Below are 26,190 nucleotides of genomic sequence, written 5' to 3'. Positions count from 1 at the left end.
CTTCTTATTAAGATACAATTTAAAAACAGTCACAGCGAACAAACGTATTTCTTAGCTCTGATATTTTTGCAAATTTTATTGAAATTACTTCGGAAATGGATACAGTTCTGTTATCGAATATTACACCATGTTGCCGATGGAAAATTGTGTAAGGTTTTTGTGACGAGTGTTTCAATATCCTTTAAATATATTCAGAATTATATAGAATGACAAACAATCATATGTAAACTAACGTTGTTTATTTTAGTGACGTCATTCCCATAACGTCAAGTTTGAAAACTATCTCTCAATTTGCTTGATTTGTTTACTGTGTAAAACCGGCTTGGTGTATAATTTTAAAAAGTTCTACTGAGTGCGGCCACCTCCATCACCAATTAACATAGAAGAAAGGAACAGGAAAACAAGAGCAAAGAAATAATACTAAGAAGAGGAAACGATTAGCAGCCCGCCAAGCCGTGAACAAAGGAAGTGCACAGAACAAAGAAACTTTCAAACAAAGGAATGATAGGAACACGTAACAGAAAACAAAAGAACAAAGGTGAGACTTGGAGCGGAGGAGCAGACTGGGCGTTAGGACAAAAACAAAAGATAAGTCATGATTCAATGCTAGACGCAGTTTAAGTAGACGAATGCAAACTAGGTCCAAACAAATTGCTCTATTCAATCCAAACACGCAAACACACAAACCATCAAACAACCCTATCAATAAATCAGTAAAAATAATGGATGTATCACAACTCCAAACAGCACCAATAAAGTTTGTAAAACAAGTAAGATTAACGCAAGTCGTACCAACCACAGCAAACTCCAATTCAACCAACATCACACTGGGACCCCACATTCTGGTCACAAACACAGACCAAACAAACCACAAACCAGCAGGCATAACTAACATCCCCCACCCCACCAACAGAAACTACTAGAAATACAAAACTACGTTCCAGGGAACAATATAAATACAATGCCAATACTATCGCTAATCCTCTTCAAGGAAGCGGAAAAACCACACACAAATGAAGATATAGACACAAACCAAAATAGGAGATCAAAACTTAACTATAGCTCTACAGAAGCACTAAGCTTCGCAAAAACATATATAGACCAAGAATGGCAAGATTTTTGGAACTCCTCCACAAAAGGCAAAAAGCACCATGAAACCCCCCAAACCGTAGATAGGAACAGCTACCTAAGGGTACCTATTTAGAACAGAAAACCATAAGCAGGATAATAACTGGAAAAACTAAACTAGCAAGCAGTTTTGGAAGGTTTATAGGACCCAAACCAGCAACCATTAACTGCTTTAGCTGCCACACCACCGAAGATCTATACCACGTATGCAATACATGCCCAAAATTTCAACCCGCTAGGAAAATATTTATCAAAAAACCAAAAAGAGATTGGATCACCATACACATACCCGGAGTTACTTATGGACTTATAAATAAACAATCAGCATATAAAAATATAAATAAATTCATAGACTCAGCAAGACTTAGGAAAACAATATAATTAATATCCCCACAAAACCAAAAGACCCAGTAACTAGCTAAATAAATTTAGAAGCCCCCACATAAAAACCCATAACATATCATTCAATTTTATAAAAAGATTAATAAATAATTCACTTACGAAGCACCTATCAAAAACTAAGGAAACCGCAAATTCGGATGTCCTAGATGTCCTTAACGAACCGAGTAATCAGCTAGGACTCCGGTCCTAGATGTCCTTAACGAACTGTGTAATAGACTAGGACTCCGGTCTCGTGCTTAATAAAGTATAAATAACATTCAATCTCTAAAAACATTAATAAAGAAATAACTTAAAGAGGCAATATCTAAAAGCTTACAAATAACATAACGTAGGAAGCACACCCTAAACACCTCGACTAGTAATACCATAATAACCTTGAAAATCTCTCTTCATACATGATTTCTGCAAACAACCTCTATAAACAGCATAGAACACCCCCCTTTTTAGAACATTTTGAAAAAGAAAAAGGATAAAAACAAGAAACACCAGGCAAATGCAACAAGAAACCAATCAATGTGAAGCAACCAGGACCGTTCCCGAGCTCTCCTTCCCACTATTGACAGCCAAACATTCAACTGTAAGGGACCTTTATGGACCCACAGATTGAGGCCAAACTATCATGGTTCCTTGAACCCATTAAAGCCTTGGGGAGGTGGCACCATTCCCTTCCCCAGGAACAACTAGCAGGCTGCGTTGCAGTCAGAAAAAGTGGCACATGCACAATTGTGCGCACGCCACTATAATTAAACTCAACAACAACAGTAACAGTACAACTAGTATAACGTTTAACCAGGATGTTGTTCAAAAGTTCGTTTGGAGTTGATTCCAACACATAAACAAGGCCTAGCCCTTCGCGGAAATTTCAGCAACCGACCAGTCGGAATTTATTTTGACCATAGAATTGACAAGTACACATGTTTATCAAACAACATGACTCATCCCAAAGTACAAACCCAGTACAAACCCACAATGTACAAAAATATATATTTAATATGTCTGATAAACATATATTTCATCACACAGTATGGGTATACATAACAACATTCAAGGGCTTGAATTACAAAGAGGAAAAAACCTAACGAAATATAATTTATAGAAAAGCTGAAATGGATGGCTGGTGATCGTTTGTTGTCTATGTGTGTGTGCGAGAGAGAGAGAGAGAGAGAGAGAGAGAGAGAGAGAGAGAGAGAACGAGGGGGAGAGGGAGAGAGAGAGAGACTGGCCTTTCATACTCTTTCACGTACTAAGTGCACTTTGGTCCGCATGGAATAACACTGTTTTAGATCGATGAACCACAATACCCAAGCACAGTAATGACTCATACTACACTTTCAAATGGTCTCACGACCATGATACAAATATTGAGAAAATGACAACGATAACCTTAGAGGGAACTTTCTTTCATTTGGCTTATTTTTTGATAATGGTATCTTAAGTTTTCATTTACGTATTGCGCCATTCTTCCTTATATAAAAATATTTCGTTCGGTTTCATTGTCTTTTTAACAAGGCTTTTTAACAAGATATAATATACAGATGTGTGTGTTAGGGATCCATTTATATATGCCAGTTGTGACGGAATCATTGATCATAAAACCATAGCTGAAACTAATTGTCCAAGAAGACTAGCATGAGGAGTTTTTGACAGATGATTACCATGTGTTCAGTCCTGCAGGAAAAAGTGGCCGTTATGCCAAGCTACAGTTATGTACTATTTCAAAACTAAACATTTTACACATTCTCTGTGCGGAGTGTAAAACCAAACGAACGCCTACTAACTGATGTACATTTCGACCATGAGTTTGTAGCAGACAATGTACCACGTGTGAAAAAAATTTGAAAAGATACTTATTTCTACGCTTGATGATTTCTATTCAAAGCGACTCACGATGGGACATGAGTATTGATCACTATGAGTGAAATAAGTTTTTGGTTAAAAATAATGGTTTTGCTTTGAAAATAGTTCGAACACATATGTAGACATAAACATATATTATGATTCATAGAGTTTGGTATGTTATATGACATCTTAATGTGCGTAATTCTGATTTTGATACTAATAACATTGACTCCTTCCCTAGGCCTCAAAAGACATTCACCAATAATGATTCCTCTCTTGCACATGGTACATATAATTAGCATGAAGTTCCACGCAAAGGCTTTTAAGATGTGACATACAGATACATAAATGAAGAAACAGAGAGTGTGTATATGTGTGTGTGTCTAACGTTATATGCCTTTTGCCGCCTGTTTCGATTAACTGATTAAACAAAAAAAAATGTTCAATGTTCCATACTTGATTATTGAATTATTATTTCAGTATGTAATAGTTATGTCAATCAGATATTTAGCGAATTTTCAATGAGTCTGCATACTTATGATCACTAAAGACAAAATGAATGTACTAAAGGATGAAGAAGTTAATAAAATTAAATTGGTACAGGGTATATATATAATGCATCCAGTAAACAATTAATATTACAATATTGTATATATATTATCTATCACAGTTTGTCTAGTTTGATTTAGAGATATCTCTTCAACAGCCTCATATTAAAAATATTTAAATAATTTGTTCGCTTTTAGATGCATAGAGAGAAACCTCGATATATATATATATATATATATATATATATATATATATATATATATATATATATATATATATATATATATAACACGGCCACAAAAAAATCTCAGTCTCAGTAGGGACGAGTAATACATAATATTAATCAATTTGTACATTACAAATATGCTCTTTAATAACACTTGTTTGATCAAATGACTGGTTCTCTAATGACAAGTTTTTCTACATTAACAAGTACGGGTTAACTCGGACAATAAAGTTTGTTTTAGGTTCATGAGATGCATTTACGAATTTACCATGAGTGTGCAAAGTTAACAGATCTGTTCTCCTCAATAGTCAAGCTTACAAAGTTTGCATGCAATATTAACTTGGATGGGAACAAGTTCTCCAAATATCGTAGTATTCAGACAAAATTAACCTCCTTATTCTGATCACAATGCAAATTGCATAAGCAGCACGAAGAGTAACACTTTTCCCATGAATTTCATTGTTCGTGTAGGCAATATTGTGTTTAAGACATCGAACTTCAAAGTCAAGCAATAGCGCGTTCTATATGAATTCGCACTTTTGCAATCCTTCGGGACTCAGCTATCTCGTTTTCACTCGAATGAGAGTATCATTTCAAGAAATATGGAATGTTTATCAAACACACCTTACAAACAGGTCCTCTCCAGTTGTAAATCCTCTATCAGCCACCATTTCTTATCCTGGAAAAAGAAAGTTTTGGTACCCAGATGATTTGGTGAGTATTATTAGTATGCCGGTTTGGACCGATTTAATCCCTTTTTACCGCTGAGACAAGTCACAGCTAGCTGCATACCAAGTGCAACCCATTATTGATTAGCGTTAAGAATCCAGGAAGATGAACAGTAATGGGGGAAAGAGGCTTATTGTGTATATCAGAGTCCAAAAAGCCAAGAGGGGGGGGGGGGAGCATAACCAGGCATATTAACATTCCTAATGCTTTGTACAACCAAATAATGATCACAACGCTTTCACCCTCTTGGGACTGTAAACGGTATCAGTATGCATCAGTGGCAGGCAGCCAGAACTCGATCGATCGACACTTCAAAGGCTATATAAGCTAGCTGTGTAATTGCATCTTCCACATCTAAGACTTTATCAAAAGGGCCGATCTTACGTGTGTTTAAATTCAAAGAGAGCTATTTTAATTAAATTTGAACCCGAATAGAACAGCTTTCCTAATATCTAAAACCCTGAATATTTTTACTTATAGATTTTGGAAATATTCGGACAGACTCAAATTATAATATATGCTCTACATTACACGAGGCGTAAAGAATAACAACATTTTTTGGTATTAGATCATAAAGTGCAGGTTCCAACACGTGCTTTATGAACGATTTCTTAACACAGTTTTCATTTACACTTTCAACTCAAGCCATAGCCGTAATAAATATCGCACTGTACTGTGCATGATTTTATTTATTCTTGACTATACGATGTACAGATTATCTTTAGTTAGTTTTTGCCTACGCGACTGGTGCTTGTTAAGAGAGTAATATTACAATGGCTCCATAATAGATGCTTCCTTATGTGCTGACAATTACATAATAATAAAAATCTTAATGACGACCTTTGGTGAATTTCTCATTGACTAATAAGGTTTGGACGGTTATAGAAGAATTCAGTACTTTCTCACTGGTTAGATTAGGTCACATGAATAGGCATTTTCGAGTAGTAAGATTTGTTACGTGGGGTATCTTGTGAAATATAGTTGCAGTTTAAGGTGTATATAATATATAATGAGAGAACTGAACAATCAGGCTTATTTCAATTTAGGAATCATTCTCATTTATTGTGCTCCTTTGGTAAGTCTGTAGACGTGTGTTATATTGCACTTAGATATTATTTGATATGAAGAACATTTGCCTTGACAGTACAGGGGGAAGTAGAAAGTGCTCAATATTTCGACTTTAATTTTCTTCTGGAACTATTGTAAAGTATGCTAAGGTTTTCTGGAGAACGTAATCTTGACATCTCAATGTTTGGCTGACCATTGCGTGTTGGCTTTTCTTCTTTCTGTTGCTTAGTTTGTGACCATAGAGTCGAACATATACTGGGGGCTCGTCCGGGATAAGAATTTCAGAATGTTTATGAGAAATTGAAATTTATGTTTTTATTATTTGGGAATTTTCTTACTCGCAGGTCTTTTGAGTTTACATAGAGAGACCTAGAAGCTCGCACAATATCATCGAAGCGGACAACGTTAAAGTTTTCCTATGAATGGTTAGAGTCTTCGAAAAAATATAAATTGATCGAACTTGCCACAAAATATGATCTTTCGGAGACAAAATCATCTTTTTTTAACACAAGAAGAAACAAAAACATATTTGAGTTCAGTATTTGGTAGAAAAGATAAATTAAGATAAAAATGCTTTGTTTTTTATTAGGAAGTCTTCATCTGGCTTTTACTTGCAAGCTATGTAATTGAAATTAAAATACGAAAAATGAAATAGATTTAAGAAAACTAGAATTCGAATAAAAAAGAGGGAATAAAGTGTCAAATTCAGAAAGAAGAATGAACGAGACAAATTCAGAAACAAAAATTGACATGCAAATTGATAAAGAAAAAAATGGAAATGGAAATAAAAATGCAAATTCAAAAAAAAAAAAAGACAAATTCAGCAAGAAAAAAGATAAATGCAAATTGATAAATAAGAAAAAAAAATGCAAATGATAATGCAAATGCAAGAAAACATAGAGACAAATTATAAAAGAGAGGGACAAATTTAAACGGAAGAAAGAGAGATAGAGACAAATTCAAAAGGAAGAATGAGAGATGCAAATGAAACTGCAAATATAAAACGATTAAAAGGATTAGAGCAGGCGAGCTGTAAGAAAGCAACTCATGAAAGTTCAGTGTTTGATATTACCAATTAAATAGTATAGCATTATTTCTTTTTAATGAAAAGAGGTAGATCAATATTTTTCATATTTTGAAAAATTTACAGAGAATTTAAAATGAACAATGGTGCACAGAACTGTTTTATTACAGAGTTCATACATTTGCAAAGTTTGTGAAATTTATACTAGACTGTCATTAGAAGCAACTGCTGGTTATGGTTTGGTTAAGGGATGTATTTTGAAGGGTTATCAGTTGGTACCTGAGGCATATCGACAGTGGTTTCAGAATTTAAAAAAAAGAAAGTAAACAGCCACACCCATTTCGACTTTCCAAGAGAAAGAGAACAACTATTTGACAAGACGTGTGGATCTAAACAGAATAATACAGATTATGACTATTCGGACAGCTTATATCAGCCGAAGAGTTCAAAAGCTGCGTTCATAGTGATGTCATAATTTAACTTAATGCACAAAAGGCACGTATTTTTGAAAACGTTGCTAGTACCGCAGACAAATATTCTTTGGCTCACAAAGTTTAATTTGTCAATAAGTTTTCCTCTTAGGAAATGGTTAATAGGAACCCAAGTCAGTCTCAAGGAAGTACGGAACAATTTCAATCTGATAGGACTCATAGGCTTTCGTATATGGTATGCTTTCCTGGTGAAATTGCAAGACCAACTTTCCATTTAAAAATCACTTCGATGGCGAAAAAATCGACATTCGTGGTAAAATATCACAGAATTGGAGACAAAGTCTACAAAAATCATTCTTTCGAAAATGTAGATCTAAAGTTCTCACAAAATATGACATCCGAACATATGTTTTGACCTAAGGCTGACACATTGTCCATTGATCACAAACAGTATGATTCGTTGTGCGTTAGTTCTTTTGTGTGATGGCTAACGATCAAGCGCAGAAAACCCCCAATATAATCTTCGAACTGTGAATAGCAACTGAAACCAATTCGAAACTATGACAGTAGACAATATTTGTTAGGCTATGAAATTATTTATCATTAGTGACGAAGTGCTTTGTTCAAGATTCAATACAGGCAATAGTGCCTGTGATCTGGCTTCGTAGGACTGAAATGCTGACAGAAAATAGTAAATTTGCAATCTTGTTACGAATTCCTGTGCTGTAAAACACTTTCCTGGACACGTTAAATAATGAACTGTGCCAAGATTGCTACATGGTTAAAAATGATAAAACATTTTGACACTTAGTAATTTCACAAAATTGTTCACAAAAAGGTATAGTAGAGCAACAATATTTAGTTGTAATTTTGTTCCAACAAGCGAATTTCGCGACTTGAATAAAGGTAAAATATCTGGAAAATTTGCAAGTCTCTGTGTTTAGCTAAACAATAAATATCAGGTTTAAATATACTCGTGTCACATGTAAAGTTGAGAATCAGTGAAAGTTTAAAAAGCTAAAGTCACATAGCTTTTTGTTGCTCGCAGACATGTCGACATTGGCCAAAGTTAAGTATATCAAGTCATTAATGCAAACAAAGGTAGAGACATGGTTTGTGACAGCTCTTGTTTGGATAAATCCCAGTAGACTTTCTGGTTCTGTCTTGTCCATTTTTTCTTATGAGAAGCTACCTTTCTAGCTGCAACAGCAATCGCTAAAGAAAAACATGTCGTCACTTTATGTATCATTAAGAAACATTGGTCTTAAATCAAGTTTGATATCCTCATGAATCCAGAATTAGAAATGGCTGGAGGAAATTTCGTCACCGATCGGCGAGGTTTTCTGCAGTATTTGTGCGTCCTAGCGGCAGTACCTCCTCCTTTTCTGACAAGATATGTTTTTCTTTAGGACCTCTCTTTTTGGGGCCTTTTATTTATTTTTGTGAAAGTGTGAACTTTTTTCACCACCACCAGCGCCACTATTCTTTTGGGTCTGCCGTAATTTCGAAGATTCGACATTTTCACCATATAGCCTGGGTATTAGTATCCCATTTAAAAGGTGAGCGGGTAATGAAACACACTAAATAGACACTACAAAAGAGTTTTCAAATTGATTTGATTGGGGAGTGTGTATGTGTGTGCATGACTATCCAGCTGTGATACTGTTACTTTTTTCAGAAGAGTGTTTGGTTTTATGGAGAATGCAAATGTTACCTTGAAGTAATCGACGTGCTATCAAAGTTAACCAGTTTTCAAATGGGTTTCATTTGCGGGGAACTATCCAGTTGCGATAATGATACTTTTTTCATAAGAGTACTTGGTTTGATGGGGTATGCAAATATAACCTTGAAGTAATCGACGTGCTGCCAAAGTAAATGATCGTCTAACATCTTTGAAATTAGCTTTTCATAAATGTCTGCTTAACTGTGCATATAGTTTGCTTCTCATGGTATACAGTGCACGAATGAATTTGGCCCAAGGAAAAAGCGCACATGGAACTGGGTATATGTATTCAAACAACCACTGCTGTTACCGTAGAAACTGATGAATTCATTTAAACAAAAATGATGTTGACCATCATGTGCGCTATTAAAAAAGAAGCAAATTGCAACAGATTATTTTATTCCATAATCGAGAAGGAATGTTTGGCTTTGATATTGCCTTTGCAGCGCTTTGAAGTGTATATTAGTTCATCTTCTGCGTTTATTTTATTTGGTAATCACAAATCCTTGTACTTTCACACAAGGAATGGACCGCAAAGTACTTAAATCTGCAGATTTTCCATACTCGTGTTGTCAATTTGAAAACATTTACTGGCTATATAACTAGTGTTGTAACTATGTGGTCTTAAACCCTACTACACATAAAGTTTATGTTTAGTATTAGTGCGTGCTATATGTTAAAGATTTATAGAACTGTTGGTTTGTTTTTCCATAGGAAAAGACGAGAATTGTTTTCTGTTCATATTAAGGCACACCTTTTACACTAGCAATATCGGTGCAGTAACCATCGATTTACTCACACATGCATCTTAATACCAGTAAAAATATTATTTTAATCGAACACAATCCAAGACAATATGCATTCATTATACACCTGCTCAACGGAGTTTACTACTTTTATCTTTGGTGTGGTACATGAAGAACAATTATATTGTAATCCAGTCAGCTATGTATATATATATATATATATATATATATATATATATATATATATATATATATATATATATATATATATATATACTTTAATCATCAGATATACATACGTGGCAAGTAGTTACCTGTGGATATGGACATCGGGTTGTAGTGGAAACATTATATTAAATGTACCGATGGAGTGCATCTAAAGACGTTATCGGCCTTTTAATGTTGGGGATTCCTTGACAATTTACATATTTAGTATTGCAACACTAAACTTGTATCTAATGATCCAACTATCTGGTTAATTCTGAGAAGGAATATGTTGTGCCACTACGTTTATTCTTCACAATTTCTGACGAAATTGTATCTCTTGTCAAACTAAGAAAAAGGGTTTATTTTATGTAGAAAAAGAATTGTCAGGTACTGAACAAAGCAAATCTTTTCTTTACGTATATTTTATTGTACCTTCGTCCTACAATTTTATCCCTACAAACTTTTGAACGATGATTGAAATAATCGTGTTTGTATAGTTCATATTTCTTTTCATTATCTTCTTGCTGACACTAGCCGTTGGATCAGATCAGAGGGGCGAAACCGGAAATCATTTTTCAATAAGAAATGTCATTGAAGTCGAATTTCAATTTAAAGTAAGAGCACATTGTTATTATCATTTTGCAAGAAATGGCAGGCTGATTTATTTTAATTAAACTTCGACTGCTTTGGGTGACATGGTTTTCGACGTAATATAGACCTAAACGGTGTCCCCTGTTGCAGAAAGTAGTTCAAACAAATTAACATTGTAAACCGTAGATCTAATATATATTCTGACTTGAATGATTACTTCAAGACTCTAAAACTGGAAATCTTTTCTTTGTTGATTTTCCCAGCATTATCCATTCGTCTTCCATTTGGAGTCATCGGGCTCACGAATTTTAACAGATGTGGCTAATATTGCTATTCTTTCATGCAAGAGGTACATAAATCAGTATAATATACTGATCACATTGGTGCACAGATCACGATGATGGAAGAGAGAGAGAGAGAGAGAGAGAGAGAGAGAGAGATCTGGGTACAATAAACTCAATCAAATTTTCTGAAAGTGAACGGGAAGTATATCCAGGTCAAAAATAACATTCTCATGATTGCATCAACTCGATTTATTTTTCCCAATAAGAGCGGTTATTCTAACATTAATGTAATGTTTTTTAATTCAATTACAGGTGAGGCGGTCTAATATTACACATGTAAGAATATACGGGGATTCACCTAAGTCTTTCATTATTATGCTTACGTAGGCATAGTGACTAATAAAGGACTTAAAGTGTGCGTTAATTTCACACGCCACTTTGCATGCCGAGTTATGGGCTCCCAGCATGGAATAAAACTAATTAATCTGATGCTTCGTCATTAACGGTGAAATGCAAATACTGAGCAGGAAAGGTAATCACACACACACACACACAAACATATATATATATATATATATATATATATATATATATATATATATATATATATATATATATATATATATATATATAGGGGGCGAGTGGAGAAAGCGCGAGAGCTGCTCATGTGGACGTTACAGCTAATAAAAGCAGAAGACAAACTACAACACAAAATTCAAACGTTCAGTCAGAGTGTATCAATATATCATACCAATTCATGTAAGAAAACCATCTGAATAAATTTCACATATTTAAATGTTTATCTTGCTTTGAGTCGTTTTCACGAAACATTGAACGTGAGGGCCCACCTATGTTTTGAATCGGATGCCACTATCTAGAAAAACAAGTATTTGTTGAGGTGGAGCTTGGCATCTAAAGTTGTTATGATCAATGCCATGTGAAATCCGTGTAGCCCATCAAGGACACGCACAATCAGCCAAGTATTTTGCGTCAATGCAAATATTGATTGTTTCAGCAAGCTGAGATATAAAATAAATGCTGAAAAGTGATTCCAATGCACATGATATAGGATGGTGAGTTCGGTTGTCGTTCCTAGCGTCACTGTATTTGGGAGAGTTCTTGAAAGAACACGGATAATAGGAATTTCTGCTTTTCGTGAACACTCAGAAAGATCTCCAACAAAACTCTAAACTAGTGATGAGGACAAATGTTGCTTGATACGAACTTATGTTGTGATTTGTGATCCCCCTTAACGCAAATGTTTTGACTTGTCATATGTTAACACAAGTACTCGTCATGTAATTAAGTTCAATGTGCATTTTCTAAATTTTATTATAATATATTACTTATGGTTCTTTGCATTTACAGTTACACTTTTAAATAATCTTTTCATTATGTATTTGAGATGCTCATCTGGAGAAAGATTCCATGCCAATGAGCAATGATACATCTAGAAATTATTATCAGTACAACCTCTGCCAGATTAAGAGACGAGGCATGTCCAAATATGTGTGAGTTTTCATCTTGACAGACAATGATACAGTTGCCGCATATCATCCGTATTAACAAGACTGAATATATAAATTAAGTGAACCTATGACAAAATACAGGAGCGGATTTAGGCCAATATGTGTTGTTCAATCCAACACGTTATCCTGTAAAAGTGTTACACTTTCAATTAGAAAGAAGATAAATGTGGTCATTTTAATCGTGACCAACAGTGTCAGGTTTAAACTCGAACCCAATTTGAAAGAAAGTAACATATGATATCCTGATGCAACAACGACAACTATAGAACACGAATGTTGTAAAAATCAAATACCAAGTTTTAATCTCCAGCCTATTTATTTTTACAAATTAAACATCTAGGGGGCCGGAAATAAGTTGGACTGTAGAGGGCCTCTAATAAGTTTAGTCTTGGGGACGCACATGACGTGTGGCCTAATTTATCAACAAATAAACACATTTTTTTCTCATCGTCACGGGATTCGTATTGAAAGAGAGGATGGAGATACCACTAAATGTGTTCGAAACTGTATTCAATAAATGTTTCTATTAAAAATGATGTTTTATCAAAGGAGTGATCCACGTCATTAACTGTTCACGGCATCTAAGTTTTCCTGTCAATATATTTTTTCAAAACATACTAGTCCGGGGCGTTTTTACACTTTATTCATTTTGTTCGGTAATTAAGTATTTGATCTAGTGGGCTCGTTTCGTCAGGACATGATTCGAGATTACATTAAACGTAGATTAATTATCATACGCTACACAGGCCAGTTAATTGGTACATACTTAGGTATACCGATATTTATTTATACAAAATATTCATCTATGGAAATTATTCATCCATGGAAATTATTTCGTGATTCAACATATATACTCATTCCTTCTTTTATGAATACTTTCTCCACTGCTCTATCCCGTATGTGAGTTCTTTACAGGATAACATATTTCCGTTTTGTTACTGTATATTACATAGATAATGTCTGGACCTACCATTATGGAATATTTGAATGTTTTATATGCGTATACTGACGAGGCAATAGACATAAGGACAACATTCAGATTTTCTTCTACTATCTAAATGTCTTGGAATATTACTCATCGTGATACTCCCTCCTCAACCACAATTGCCACCTAACCGATCCCCAACTATGTATCAAAGCAATTTTGTATAAAAGACTACTGCTATATTACTACTACTATTGCTGCTGCTACCACTACTACTACTATTACTACTACTACTAATACTAATAATAATACAGATTTGGCAATGTATAATCATAATATTCTGAATATAATCCACATGTATATCCACATATTGATGAGCAGTAATAACATATTAGCAAAGCCTTGTTTTATTTCAGAGAGAAAGACAGAGGCAGAGAGACAGAGGAAGAGAGAGAGATTCGTCATAGCTGAAAAGACCATAAACAAAATGAATATATGGCGTGTGGATGAATCAACAATAACATATGGAACAAATCAAAGCATTGATATGCAAGTCTGGAAGATGACGATATTCTAATTATATGGAGAATTATTTCCTCAAGAAGTTGCAAATTTTAAAATTAACTAATATTCGAATTAATTTAAAACAAATATTTTTAAAAGGTGAAATGGTGTTTCACTATGCCGTTCATGAAAAATGAATCAAAATAATCATGACATTATGCAAAATATTTTATTGACATTCGAATACACAAAATACATATAGAAAAAGGAAGTTGCAATGTGTCACATATTCACACACGCAGGACATCCATAGCGCCTGACTACACGTGTAAAAGACAGATGAATGAGGTTGATTTTGTGCTTTTATCATTTATGAAAGAATATTATGATCATAAATATGACTTAAATTCAACAATATATTTAAGTTTTATTTATTGTTTTATTTATTCAACTTTTGTTCAAGTTTCAATGTTTCAATATCAAGGTCATTGTTACTAAGGATAGATTGCTTATGCATTTAGTTTGTATTAATACCAGATTTAAAAAAAGCCTGGTAAATGTATTTGCATTAGCACTTCAAAGAACATTATTGATAAAAGTAAGTAACTCCATGGTCAATGCCGCTGCTACCAAAAACATGTTTTTCGTGTATAGTTCATTTTTGAACAAGAGCATTGTTTCTTGACATTTTTTTATACCAAATCTTTTCACTGATCATGAATTCTTTTAATTTAGAGTTAATACATTTAAGTTGAAAGTCAGATATTGCGTATCACATTCCGTTTGCAATGATCTTATTTCTAAGGGTCCATAGTTAATGTAACGAATATTTATTTGTTTTTATTGGTTTTTTAGTAACATTTCTGCTTTATGTTGCCGACTATATGAGAATTACGCGGCTTTCCCAAGGACCCACGCAATCAACCCACCCAGACTGATGTGGGCGGCTATATAAACCGCGACCACTGGCTTAAGACCCCGATGCTAAACCGAGTTACCAAGGCTCACCCATAGTGAATCGCAAGGAGGATGAGGGACCAACAAGTAACTCCCATATAATTAACATATGAAAATAATTTGCTATAGAAGCAATATCGTCTTCTGCTAAGTTTTACGTAAATATTTTTGTTAGTTTGTGTATTATATGCTGCTAGCAAATACGCCTGCCGATAAACAGTATCATTATAATACATTACATCATAATCCAAATATCAAAACCAAAATTAATAGCGAGCATCCTACTTTTTCGAAGATATATAAAGAACGTAGACCAAAACGTTCCATCCTTTTTGACACATAACTTTTAATGTATATATTTTATCAATCATTTCTTACTGTAAGATTAACAATTACGTGTTTTCCTGTTTCTAGTAACCGTTATTACACCATAGACATAGTTATAGCAGAATATAAATAATGAATGCGAGTTAATCACACATTTGTTGCAAGATGGATACGATATTATTTTCGTGCTCACCATAAAGGAAATTGATCTTGACATATACAGGGTACTGTATTACCTTACACTGCCAGCATGCACCGTCAATCAGATTTATTTCCATATTTCTTGAAGAATCTGAATTCGAGGAATTAATCAATGCCTGGGATGAGTAGCATGGCAAATTCAGTGACCAGGCAAACGATAAAACATTGTACAGAAGCATTTCAAGATGTACAGTTTTCTAGGTTATCACTTTATGATTTTATCTACTTGAATGCCAAATTCTAAAATGTTTTCGTCTTTGCATGGATATTATCCTTTTATTTGTTTTCGTGTTGCTTTTATCTTGAAAATTTATTATCAATGTCAGACAAAAGTAGAGAGAAAATTAGCATGTTACGATTAAATACATTTTTATTTATCGATCGAAAAACTATCTTTAATGATAATTATAGAGTTTGATATCCACTTTACCATATTAATTTTGGTGACTAGTAGACACTGCATTTGTTATTTACTCAGTATCATATGGTAGGCTTTGAATTACTAAACTTTGATATTTTACAAATAATGAGTGATGATTAAAGGTTGATTTTGGAAATGTTCGTCATAGGTATGATTAATTTGAAATAACATAGAGGATGATGAAAGGAGCAGTAGAAATCAGAAGAGAGAGGATGGAGGTCAATAACCATCCTTAAAAATGATATAAAATGACCTTGAAGAGAGGAAGCACAAAGTGCTGTACTAAACCATAGCAACAAAATTCAATCTAAATGAGACCATTCCAAGAAAATGGGATACTGAGGACTATATTGCAAAAGAGGAAGGATTTAGTAGCAGGACTTTACGAATGTAAAGAATTGTAAAGAAACAAAATAACAGCTTCTCTCCATGAGTAGAAATAAGTCACAATACGATTTTTTGTCAAATTAGTGTATAATTCACCTTAGAACGGCATGGTCCGTTGTTAAACCCGAATAGCACAGCAGTAAGTAAACCGAGACAATGAAGAAACTATTATATACATACGCGTTCATCGCATAAAATGATTTTATGATGAAACACAATTTTAAGTCATATAATTGGTTCCTGAACTCTGTCTAAAAGGAAATGTTTGTTTTATCGTTTTTAGATAATACTAAATGAAACATACTTCCATTATTTGTAAATATGGAAACTTGCAATTTGTGCAATGAACATAGAGGTTGTAAACTTCGTTTAAAGATATACTCTTTGTCGTTGATTTACCTTCCCTCGTAAGATGTACCCCAGCATTTTTAGCAGTTTGGTATACAGTGTGTGTCTTATATAAATTGTTCATGAAAACATCTTAAACGTCCTTGATATAATCATCTCCTATATTTAATAGGAATAACAAACTAAATGTCCTTAAGATTCCTTCATATGAATTTCCATGAAGAACAGTTTGACACACACTGACTGGAAGTAGTACATAGAAGATATGGCCATTTGTTCATACACAACATTTAAAGTTCCCCATACCAGACTTGATCATTGCTAATGTGATAAATGCAACATGTAGACATTGTAATACCAACATCCACTTCCAGCCAGACCCACGCAGAAGTTGTTTAATTCTCTCGATAGTGAGCCCCCTTGGATCTTACAATACCATTTGGCAAGGTACAAATGAAACGGTGACATTTCCGTTTACACAACTGTCATACAAACATTACATGATATTTATAAAACGTGCACAATGTTGATACACAAAAACACTACATGACACTTAGAAAACGGGGACAGTTACATACACACAGCTATTACATATAATTAGCAAAAGGAGGACTTTTTCATACACACAAAGATGACGTAGTACTTAAAAGTGGGGATATTTTCATACACACAACTACTATATGATACTGGTAGCTATAAAATAATGACATTTTTATATTATTATACAAAACAATTTTTAAGAAACACGATTTCCGGCTAAAGTAGTGCATCTTGTTAACATATTTTAGGCATTCATCATATTGGTGAAATATTATTATGCATTTGCTTATTAAAGATGTGTGTTCCATTTGGAATGCAAATTGGAACTCACAAAGCTTCAAATTTTGTGTTTTATGCTGCTATTTGTAGTTTATAATATTATACGTGTCCGTAACATTATCTTTACTGAGCATCCGTAATGAGATTTTAGATTATTTCCTTTTAACATAAACATTTTTTCATTCATTTCCCACATTTTTGATGAAAAGGTTACTTCAAAATCGGGTACATACAAATTTTCCTTCGTATAAATTAATTGTAATACAAACATTCTAGATACATTCCGGTTTAGCTTGTTGATATAGAAGGTAATAACGTACACGAGCTTGGATTACTGCAATATTTGGATCATTTTTCCTAGCTGTTTAGAAACATGCTTCATGATGCATTATTATGGAATGTCTTTGATTTGACAATCTAGAATCTGACACCGTGTTTATTTTGTGTCAGTATAATAACGGTAAAAATTGAGATAAATATATACACATGGAAATTGACTCCCTGTCCAGAATATCGTTAAGATGGTAAAAAGCCCTTGTCACCGTTTCGTTTGATCTAATTGAAAGAGTGTGCCGAAATGTTAATAGTTAAATTAGTGAAACGTATCAGTGCCACTACTATTACTGTTTCCAATTCTTCATATTATTTACCTGTTACTAATATTAATTCTAATGTTAATACTACTGCAAAAGACCAGTCAACTGGTAGGCTTACGTCGCCAGACCATACAATTGTCTCAAATATAAACAAATATAAAAATGAAATACAATTATCAAGCTGACATGCACGGCAGAAAACTACAAGCAACAGAAATTTAGATTAGAATGAAATTAAATGAAATAACAATTTTCAAATATGGATACACATTTACAATGGCGGAATTGAAACAGCAAGTATGCATTTAATGACTTATATGTATGTGTGTGGATGTATATAGCTTATTATATTTTAATATAATATGTATGAATGTATAATTTAATAACCATATATGTCCATAAGAAATGTGTTTAATTATATCAAGGTGACAAACGAAATGTCATTACATGAAATCAGTGAACTGTTATCTAGATCTGCACTAAATATGACAAAATTTTAACAATGAAATTTCAATTAAATATAAACTTTGAAAATTCATTAACAGCACGAAAACACACAAATGATGGCGTTTATTTTAATCTGAACCAGGTTTTCAAATTAGAACCAATAACAATATGTTTAAGCAGGCATGTGCAATTTCAGAATTTTATTTCACTGAAGTTGAAAAACAACTGGAAATATGTAAAAGGCACCGACATATCACAAGTTATACACAAATTGAAGCATAACGAAACAAAATGTAACAGCAGTGGTAAAAGCACAGACACTTGCATAGTATATTGAAGAAGCAATATTTACATTGCAAACAAGTGCAAGTATACAAGGAAGATCAGTTACTGCAATATGAAATAACTGATCGAAAGCAGAATCTGGTTATTTAACTAGAATGGGCATGGTAATGTGTCACTGAGGCAATAACACATGATGCAAAGACCCTATGAATTTACACACACAAGAAATGGAACTCAGCTTGTTAAGAATAAATTCTATACCAAAACATGGAGTTTATGTGACACAGATGAATGGTAATGATTATTTCTTAGCACCAATTATCACTTACAGTTCTTAGTACGGACATAGCGTTATCGGTTAAAATTTCCACTACCTGATAATCACAACACATAGACCCCATTCAATTTCCCCGAATTATGCTTTTGAAATTTCAGGATAAAAATATTTTCTGTTCAACTATTGTCGCGTTGGCGATATTTAGAAAGTGAGGGCAGATGCTTTCAAGAGGTCTAAGAAACACAGATTAATGTTATTAATATTTAGGTATTCCACGCCATTGAAAGTGGATTTGTGTGACCTTTGTTTTTACTTTTTTAGTAATTTTAACCGGCAATTAAGGTCTCTGATTATAGCTCATAGTAGATTGTGCAGTGGAAGTAATATTCCGTCATCTATTGTAACAATTTATTTCTCTTGTGTAAATACGTTCTGAGTGGTTTCGTCAGCCGGTTTTGTTGGATTTGCACTAGGTACGGGTGGCGGCATTGTTAATGGACAAGCTCTTCAATCGTGTTGTCCGACGTCGATGGGAAAACAATGATTGTCATACATATAAGCTTCAGTGGGTTTTGATAGCTTTGATCCAGAACTATACAACGAGTTATGCTGGAAAAGACAGAACTTCTATGAATAATTTTCAAGACAGCACATATGCAACAATCCCTCTCACGAATCCTTCTTCTGACCGCCAAAGGAATCTATCCATTGGAGTATATGGATGGGTGTGTTATTTAACTAGGAATTAAATGCACGTTTGATTAAGTACTAATACGTCCTAATCATAGTACAGAAAGAGTGAAATTTATCTGGGAAAAATAGTGAGAGAGAGAGAGAGAGAGAGAGAGAGAGAAGGAGAGAGAGAGTATGAGAGAAATATTGATGTTATAATTCAATACAATTGCTGATGTGATCCATATAACAGATATAATGGTTATTACCCTAATATTTGTCAAGTATGTTAGCCCTTGAAATACATGGGACAAAAGTGAATATATTTTCTCATTTATCGTATAGGACAATGAATGTCGCAGAAAGCTTGATTTTTACATATTAAAGTTTGCAACAATTCATAACAAAAGGTACATATTAATTATACCTTCAAAAGCTTCCACCTGTGACTGAATATCTTTCAAATAGTTTTGTAGGGGATATACTTCTTAAACATTTGCTAATATTTTGTCTTAAACGTTTCCAAGTTTAGTCAATAATGCGAATATCTAATTTCAAAATGTACTTCTTTCCTAAATGTATAATCACATTTAAATTTCTCATCAAAATGTGTGTTATTAGTAAGTCCTAATACAAAAGTTGTTAACTACAGAACAATCATGGAGTTTTACAACAAATAGATTCCTCTCTTTCTCTAGAAACAGAACACAAATTCTCTTGTTTGTTTCTCACTAAAGAACATTTGTAGGTAGAGTTTTATAGACACATTCGGCTGAAACCATTTAAAATAATTATCCACTGTACCTTATGTAACACTATATACTAGTTTCAGGTAAAATCACTCATCTAAGTTAAGATAATTATCCACTGTACCCTTATGTAACAATATATACTTGTATGAGGTAAAATCGCTCATCTGAGTTAAGATAATTATCCACTGGACCCTTATGTAACAATATATACTTGTTTGAGGTAAAATCACTCATCTAAGTTTAGATAATTATCCACTGTATCCTTATGTAACAATATATACTTGTTTGAGGTAAAATCACTCATCTAAGTTTAGATAATTATCCACAGTACCCTTATGTAACAGTATATACTTGTTTGAGGTAAAATCACTCATCTAAGTTTAGATAATTATCCACTGTACCCTTATGTAACAATATATACTTGTTTGAGGTAAAATCACTCATCTAAGATAAGATAATTATCCACAGTACCCTTATGTAACAGAATATACTTGTTTGAGGTAAAATCACTCATCTAAGTTAAGATAATTATCCACTGTACCCTTATGTAACAATATACATTTGTCTGAGGTACAATCACTCATCTAAGTTAAGACTTCGCCTCTGTTGGTCTTGTTCCTGTAAATCATTAGTTTTTAAATAAAACAAACAATGAATCAATAATTTGACAACATTTCTTTTGTTTAGTGATTAATTGTGATCGAAATAAATTAGCTGGTCCATGTAAGTTAATATCTGAAGTTTGCATTTCTCGTGTTATACATATTCCTTAAAGCACCAATAGTTTCACATTTTTTTTTACGAAATGTATTCTGCATGGATAAATTGTTTTAAAAGAAACTCATACTAAATTAATTATTGCATTGGAAATCACAACTTACATTTACGCCAAGAGTGTACGGATGCGTATAGAAACTACTTACACGATAATATATCAGCATTATTAAAGATATCCGCTATCCGTGCAAGGATATTTCTTATTTTGTCAGCTTGGAACATGACATCAATTTTAATTCATTCCAATCCCGGTTTGAATATGACAAGAACTGTAATACAGTTTAACTTATTTATCTAATTGGAGTTTAAAATCTATCTGTATGGCATGGTACATACCGTTGTCTTCTGTACGGTGTCGTTCTTATAACCATCCGAAACTGATTCGTAGTGAGCCTCATCGTCTTCAGGAAGTATTGTGGCATCTTCGTTCATCTGCCTAGTAAAGCATTATATATTTCAAATAAATAGAAAATCATACATCACTCACCAATTAAAAACGTCTATTACAAATCATATATATTGTAAGAATTGGACAATGCAACATAGATATGTATTCACATGACGAACCTTTTCGCTGTGTTTCGGTTGTTAAATTGCCAAAAGCTGTCTCTTTTCTTAAATCTTGTATAATACCTCACTTTTAGAACCACTTTCGTCCCTGCTTAAAATAAAAAGGTGTCATGCAACAATATACTAAAAGTATATTCTCTACAAATGTTCTTTTATTCCCTTCGGAGCCTTTTCATATTATCCTCAGGTTACCTCTAGTCATCTAACTCTCGCATACCCGTTATTCACCCCGAGTTTCACAGAGTGTTCGGACGACTATTGTGTCTTTCTTTGTGTTCTACCCGAATGCGACGGAAACGCCGAGGTCCTTCTAATTGTAGCGTACGGCTAACTGCGGGTTATCTCCCCTTACAGGAAGGAATAACGTTACCTCCACCACAAGTTGAAATCTTACATAAATTATGAGGAATGTTTTTATCAATGAAACCTTGATCTCAAAATAATTCGGCAAAACAAATGGATACAAATAGAACATTTAACTCATACGTCAGCATGTCAATCGCTGTACTAGTAAATTTCATCCGGCGATCTTTAAGCAAACAAATCATCATTAAAATAATAAAAATGATGTTTCGAAACGACTTTGACCATGCGGTGAATGGTTTTGGCAGGTAGTGGCGTTGGTTCTGACATTATCCTGGATCACTTCAGGCTAGCATAACATTCCACAGGTAAACGTAACTGCTTAGTTCGAATATCTGATTATGACGTCTTTGGTGGTTTAACGTATGAGAATCAGGACGAAGTTTTCTGTTTAGGGTATGCATTATCATCGCACGCAAGTAACACAAGATTTGTTGATCTACGTATTATTTCAGTCGGTCTGCCTTGAATCAGTAAATAAGTCAAATGAGATTCTGGGAAGACGAAGACATATTTTGTCTCAGAAAGTAATCTTCTGTTTCTACCTTTCTTATAAGCGCGCAGACGTTGCCCAAATTTTGATTGATAACTTAAAATGGTATCATATTTCAACAAGATGATCTTATGAATTAAAGATCTTTCCGTATACACGTATGCATATGTGCATGACTAAAGGAATGCATGTGTATGTATGAATGTAAGGGAAACGAGAAAAACATGTAAAGTAAATGCAAACTGTATAATCGCAATATAAATATAATGGAAATTAGCACAAATATATGAACCATTGATTGTCTTTGGTATATGCGATTACACGCATAACACAGAGAGAGAGAGAGAGAGAGAGAGAGAGAGAGAGAGAGAGAGAGAGAGAGAGAGAGAGTAACCTTGTATTTAAATAGTGTTTCCAAATTGCGCAAAAGATTAAAATTAGTATCACAGAAGCACCCACATCACTAAAAATCAACCATAAGGATTTCAAATTGTGGTTCCCTGCATTTTGTGCGCCACTTATATTGTTAGTGGAACTACATGGATGCATGCGTGTACACATTCAGCGAATCTACAACAAGAGGAAAATAAACATTAATGCAGAAACAGCTATATAATTAGTTTCACTTTGACAATCAATAAACAAAAAGCAATGTCAATCAATCTATCAATCAATCAATCAATCAATCAATCAATCCAGAATCAATCAATCAATTAATCTACTTATCCAAGCAGCAAACCAATCAGTCAACAAATCAGTTAGCCAAAATTTAAAAATCAATCAACCGATTAACTGATTAATCAATCAGTAAATATCAGATCAATATGTAAACAGATCAATATAATAATTGATTGTTTTTTCATTAGCTAAAGCCACTATCATTAGTCAGAGTGGAAGAAATTACAATGTACTGACGATCTGGTAACAGATTTATTATTGTGATTGCCATTATTAGCACGGCAAGTCTTGTGTGGAAGCAGAACTGTGTTCTTTGTTAATGAGAGAGCAGTGCAAAGGCAGCATACTCTGGTTAATTCTATTCTAGTTAATGAAATATTTTCTACACAACAAGCAAGTAATTAATTCATTATATTTGCATTTTATCTTGTATCTGCACCCTACAGCAGACTTGTTTACAAATAGTGTGGTACTAATTTCACTAAAAGACACTTCATGTCAAATTGTGTAAATTTTACTTAAAGAGATAATGTGTATCAGGGTACTTTTCCAAATATAATTCTTTCCACGCTCCATGACCTTCGAATAACGTTTAATGTTAGAGTCTGTAATTTATATGACACATGAATCTTACTTTAGAAAGTCAATAACTCATCATTCATTATTATCCAGGAAGTTTAGTCTGATGGTACTTTTTATCTATTGGTACAATGAAGACCCCTGAATAACCATGTACATGTACGAATATAGCCTATAAAGCTTGCAGGTTGTAAGGAAGTTCTATATCAGTACTAACGATGGTCAATATTGGATAGACAAGTATTTTACTTGTCTCTGTAAACAAGAACAAATTTTAAATCGGATCAATACTAATGTTTTGTTTCACTTTAAAGGAATGATTCCTTTCTCAATTAATTCCTAAAGAAGGATACTTCATATTTCAGTTCAACATGCATTTGATAAAGAATTATGTCTGTGTATTTATTCGCAAAATGAATAAATGCACTTAGTATATGTATGTATTATGTTAATATTACTCTGCATATATTTAAAACCGTAACATTAATATTATGTTACGGTTTTAAATATATGCAGAGTAAAACTTAAATTTAAATAAAAATTACAAACAAAATCCACTGTTAAATAAAGCTAAGAAAACCCCAGCAATAATAATACTAATAATAGTACTAATACTAACAACAATGATGATAATGATGATTATGCTGATGATGAAATAATAACAGCAACAACAATATCAATAATACTATTTTATATTAATAATTTTGGCTACTAATAATAAAAAGAATAATAACAACGATTATAATGATATGCATGTTGGTGATGAAAAGTAGAAATCGTCTCAGTTGAGAGATTGAACAATTATTATTTGTAAGACACTGTATGTGTACTCAATTTTAATTTTTGAAACAACTGATGAAATATTTTGTGCATTTCGGGACACTTAAACAGTTTGGTCTATTTTAAATAAATCATATTTTCGGTGACAATATTTTGGTCTATTCTAAGGGTTTCCAGGTGTACATTTTGCCGGTTCTTGTAACTTCACCTTAGAGTTTTATAGCCTTGGCAACTATTCTTCATATATTTATGAAAAACACTATGGTCCTTTAGGGCACTGACCTTCAAATTTAGTATTGATAACAACAAGGTTTGCGACAAGGGTCGCTGAACTTCAAACTTTTAAGACTCTAGGCCACCTAATCTTGGACGGGTTTGACTTTACCTCGAACTTTTTACTTTCACCCTAGATCACAGGTCCTCCAAACAGCTGTTATGACAACAAAAAATGGATTAATGGTTATCACACTAATAGTTATCGCAACCAAAGCACTAGGTCATCTGGGAATTGTTGAAATGGGGTATTTAGGATACACAAATTACAGTATGGGTAAAGAAAGGTAATTTAACATGAAACTGACGTTTTTAAACTGGACAGTATGAGTGTAAGAGGCAATTAATAGTAAAATGTTCATAGGTTTATCATACATCTACGTACCAGCACAACGTATAACTGACTAACACTCGCCCACGTATTGTCCAGCGACATCACTTATACCTTCTAAACAATATGCTGTCTGGCCGATAAACAATCATACCTGCTGACCAACACCTAAACTAAGTCACACAAAAGGAATGTTATCGGGTAAAAGAGAAGTCAAAATACTCATAAATCAAACTAAAGTCCCTACCACGACTAAACCCCTTGCAAAAAAAATGGAAACGAAATGCCCCACCAGTAGAAATAAAACCAGATGAAAAAAGACAAATGGATGGAAATGTTCATACTTGCACACAAACAAGCAACTTAGATGTATCTACTCTTATGCAAGAAAACAGGGTGAGTGTAAGTTTATATTAAAAACATAGAAAGCATGCAAATGTGCAATATCTCTCAGTCGCACCTATTTAAAGAGAGGATGAAAAGAGAGAAAATGCTAGGAATGCTCGCACTAACACACTGTCACCTAATTGTATATGCGTAATGTTTAATGCATTGATACCTGAACTAATATGTGCTCAGGATTCGTTCCACAGGGGGTGTTACGCAAGAGTGGTTCATTTACGTCAAAGCTTATTTCACAATATTGAGCTAGCTTTGTTCCATGCTACAAAAGCAAAGTGATTGCAGTGAAAAAGCCCGACAACCTCACAATCTCTAGCCGTAGATTGCACCATACCTAGCGTGCTTATACACATATACCAAGGGTATCAAATTCTAATCATCACCACGGACATGTGATCATTATTATATTGGCCCGAGGGCCGCATCACTGAAACCTTTTATCATCAGTCATTAATTGTTTTACAAATTGCAGGTGTCACTGCCGGCCGCAGGAAATAAATCCATGGGCTGCAGGCGGTTTTGAGGTCCCTTGGTTAGATAGTAACGTCAC

The 26,190-nt window shown here is 33.7% G+C and overlaps 1 long non-coding RNA gene across 2 annotated transcripts; it reads left to right on the top strand.

The window, feature by feature from the left end:
* Window positions 1-307: 307 nt before the first annotated feature.
* LOC149789016 (uncharacterized) lies at window positions 308-26,190 on the top strand. 2 transcript variants are annotated; one of them, XR_016424465.1, is made up of 4 exons: window positions 308-538; window positions 13,818-14,253; window positions 14,761-14,949; window positions 26,113-26,190. It is a non-coding gene; the product is annotated as an uncharacterized LOC149789016 (long non-coding RNA). The 2 variants fall into 2 exon arrangements; XR_016424464.1 differs by lacking the exon at window positions 26,113-26,190 and having other exon boundaries at window positions 14,761-16,300.

The sequence above is a fragment of the Sinohyriopsis cumingii genome, chromosome 11 (assembly GCF_028554795.1).
Source record: "Sinohyriopsis cumingii isolate HCF-2022 chromosome 11, ASM2855479v2, whole genome shotgun sequence".
Taxonomy (NCBI): Eukaryota; Metazoa; Mollusca; class Bivalvia; order Unionida; family Unionidae; genus Sinohyriopsis; species Sinohyriopsis cumingii.
The sequence above is the reverse complement of the archived record's forward strand: the minus strand, read 5'-3'. Positions and strand labels throughout refer to the sequence as shown.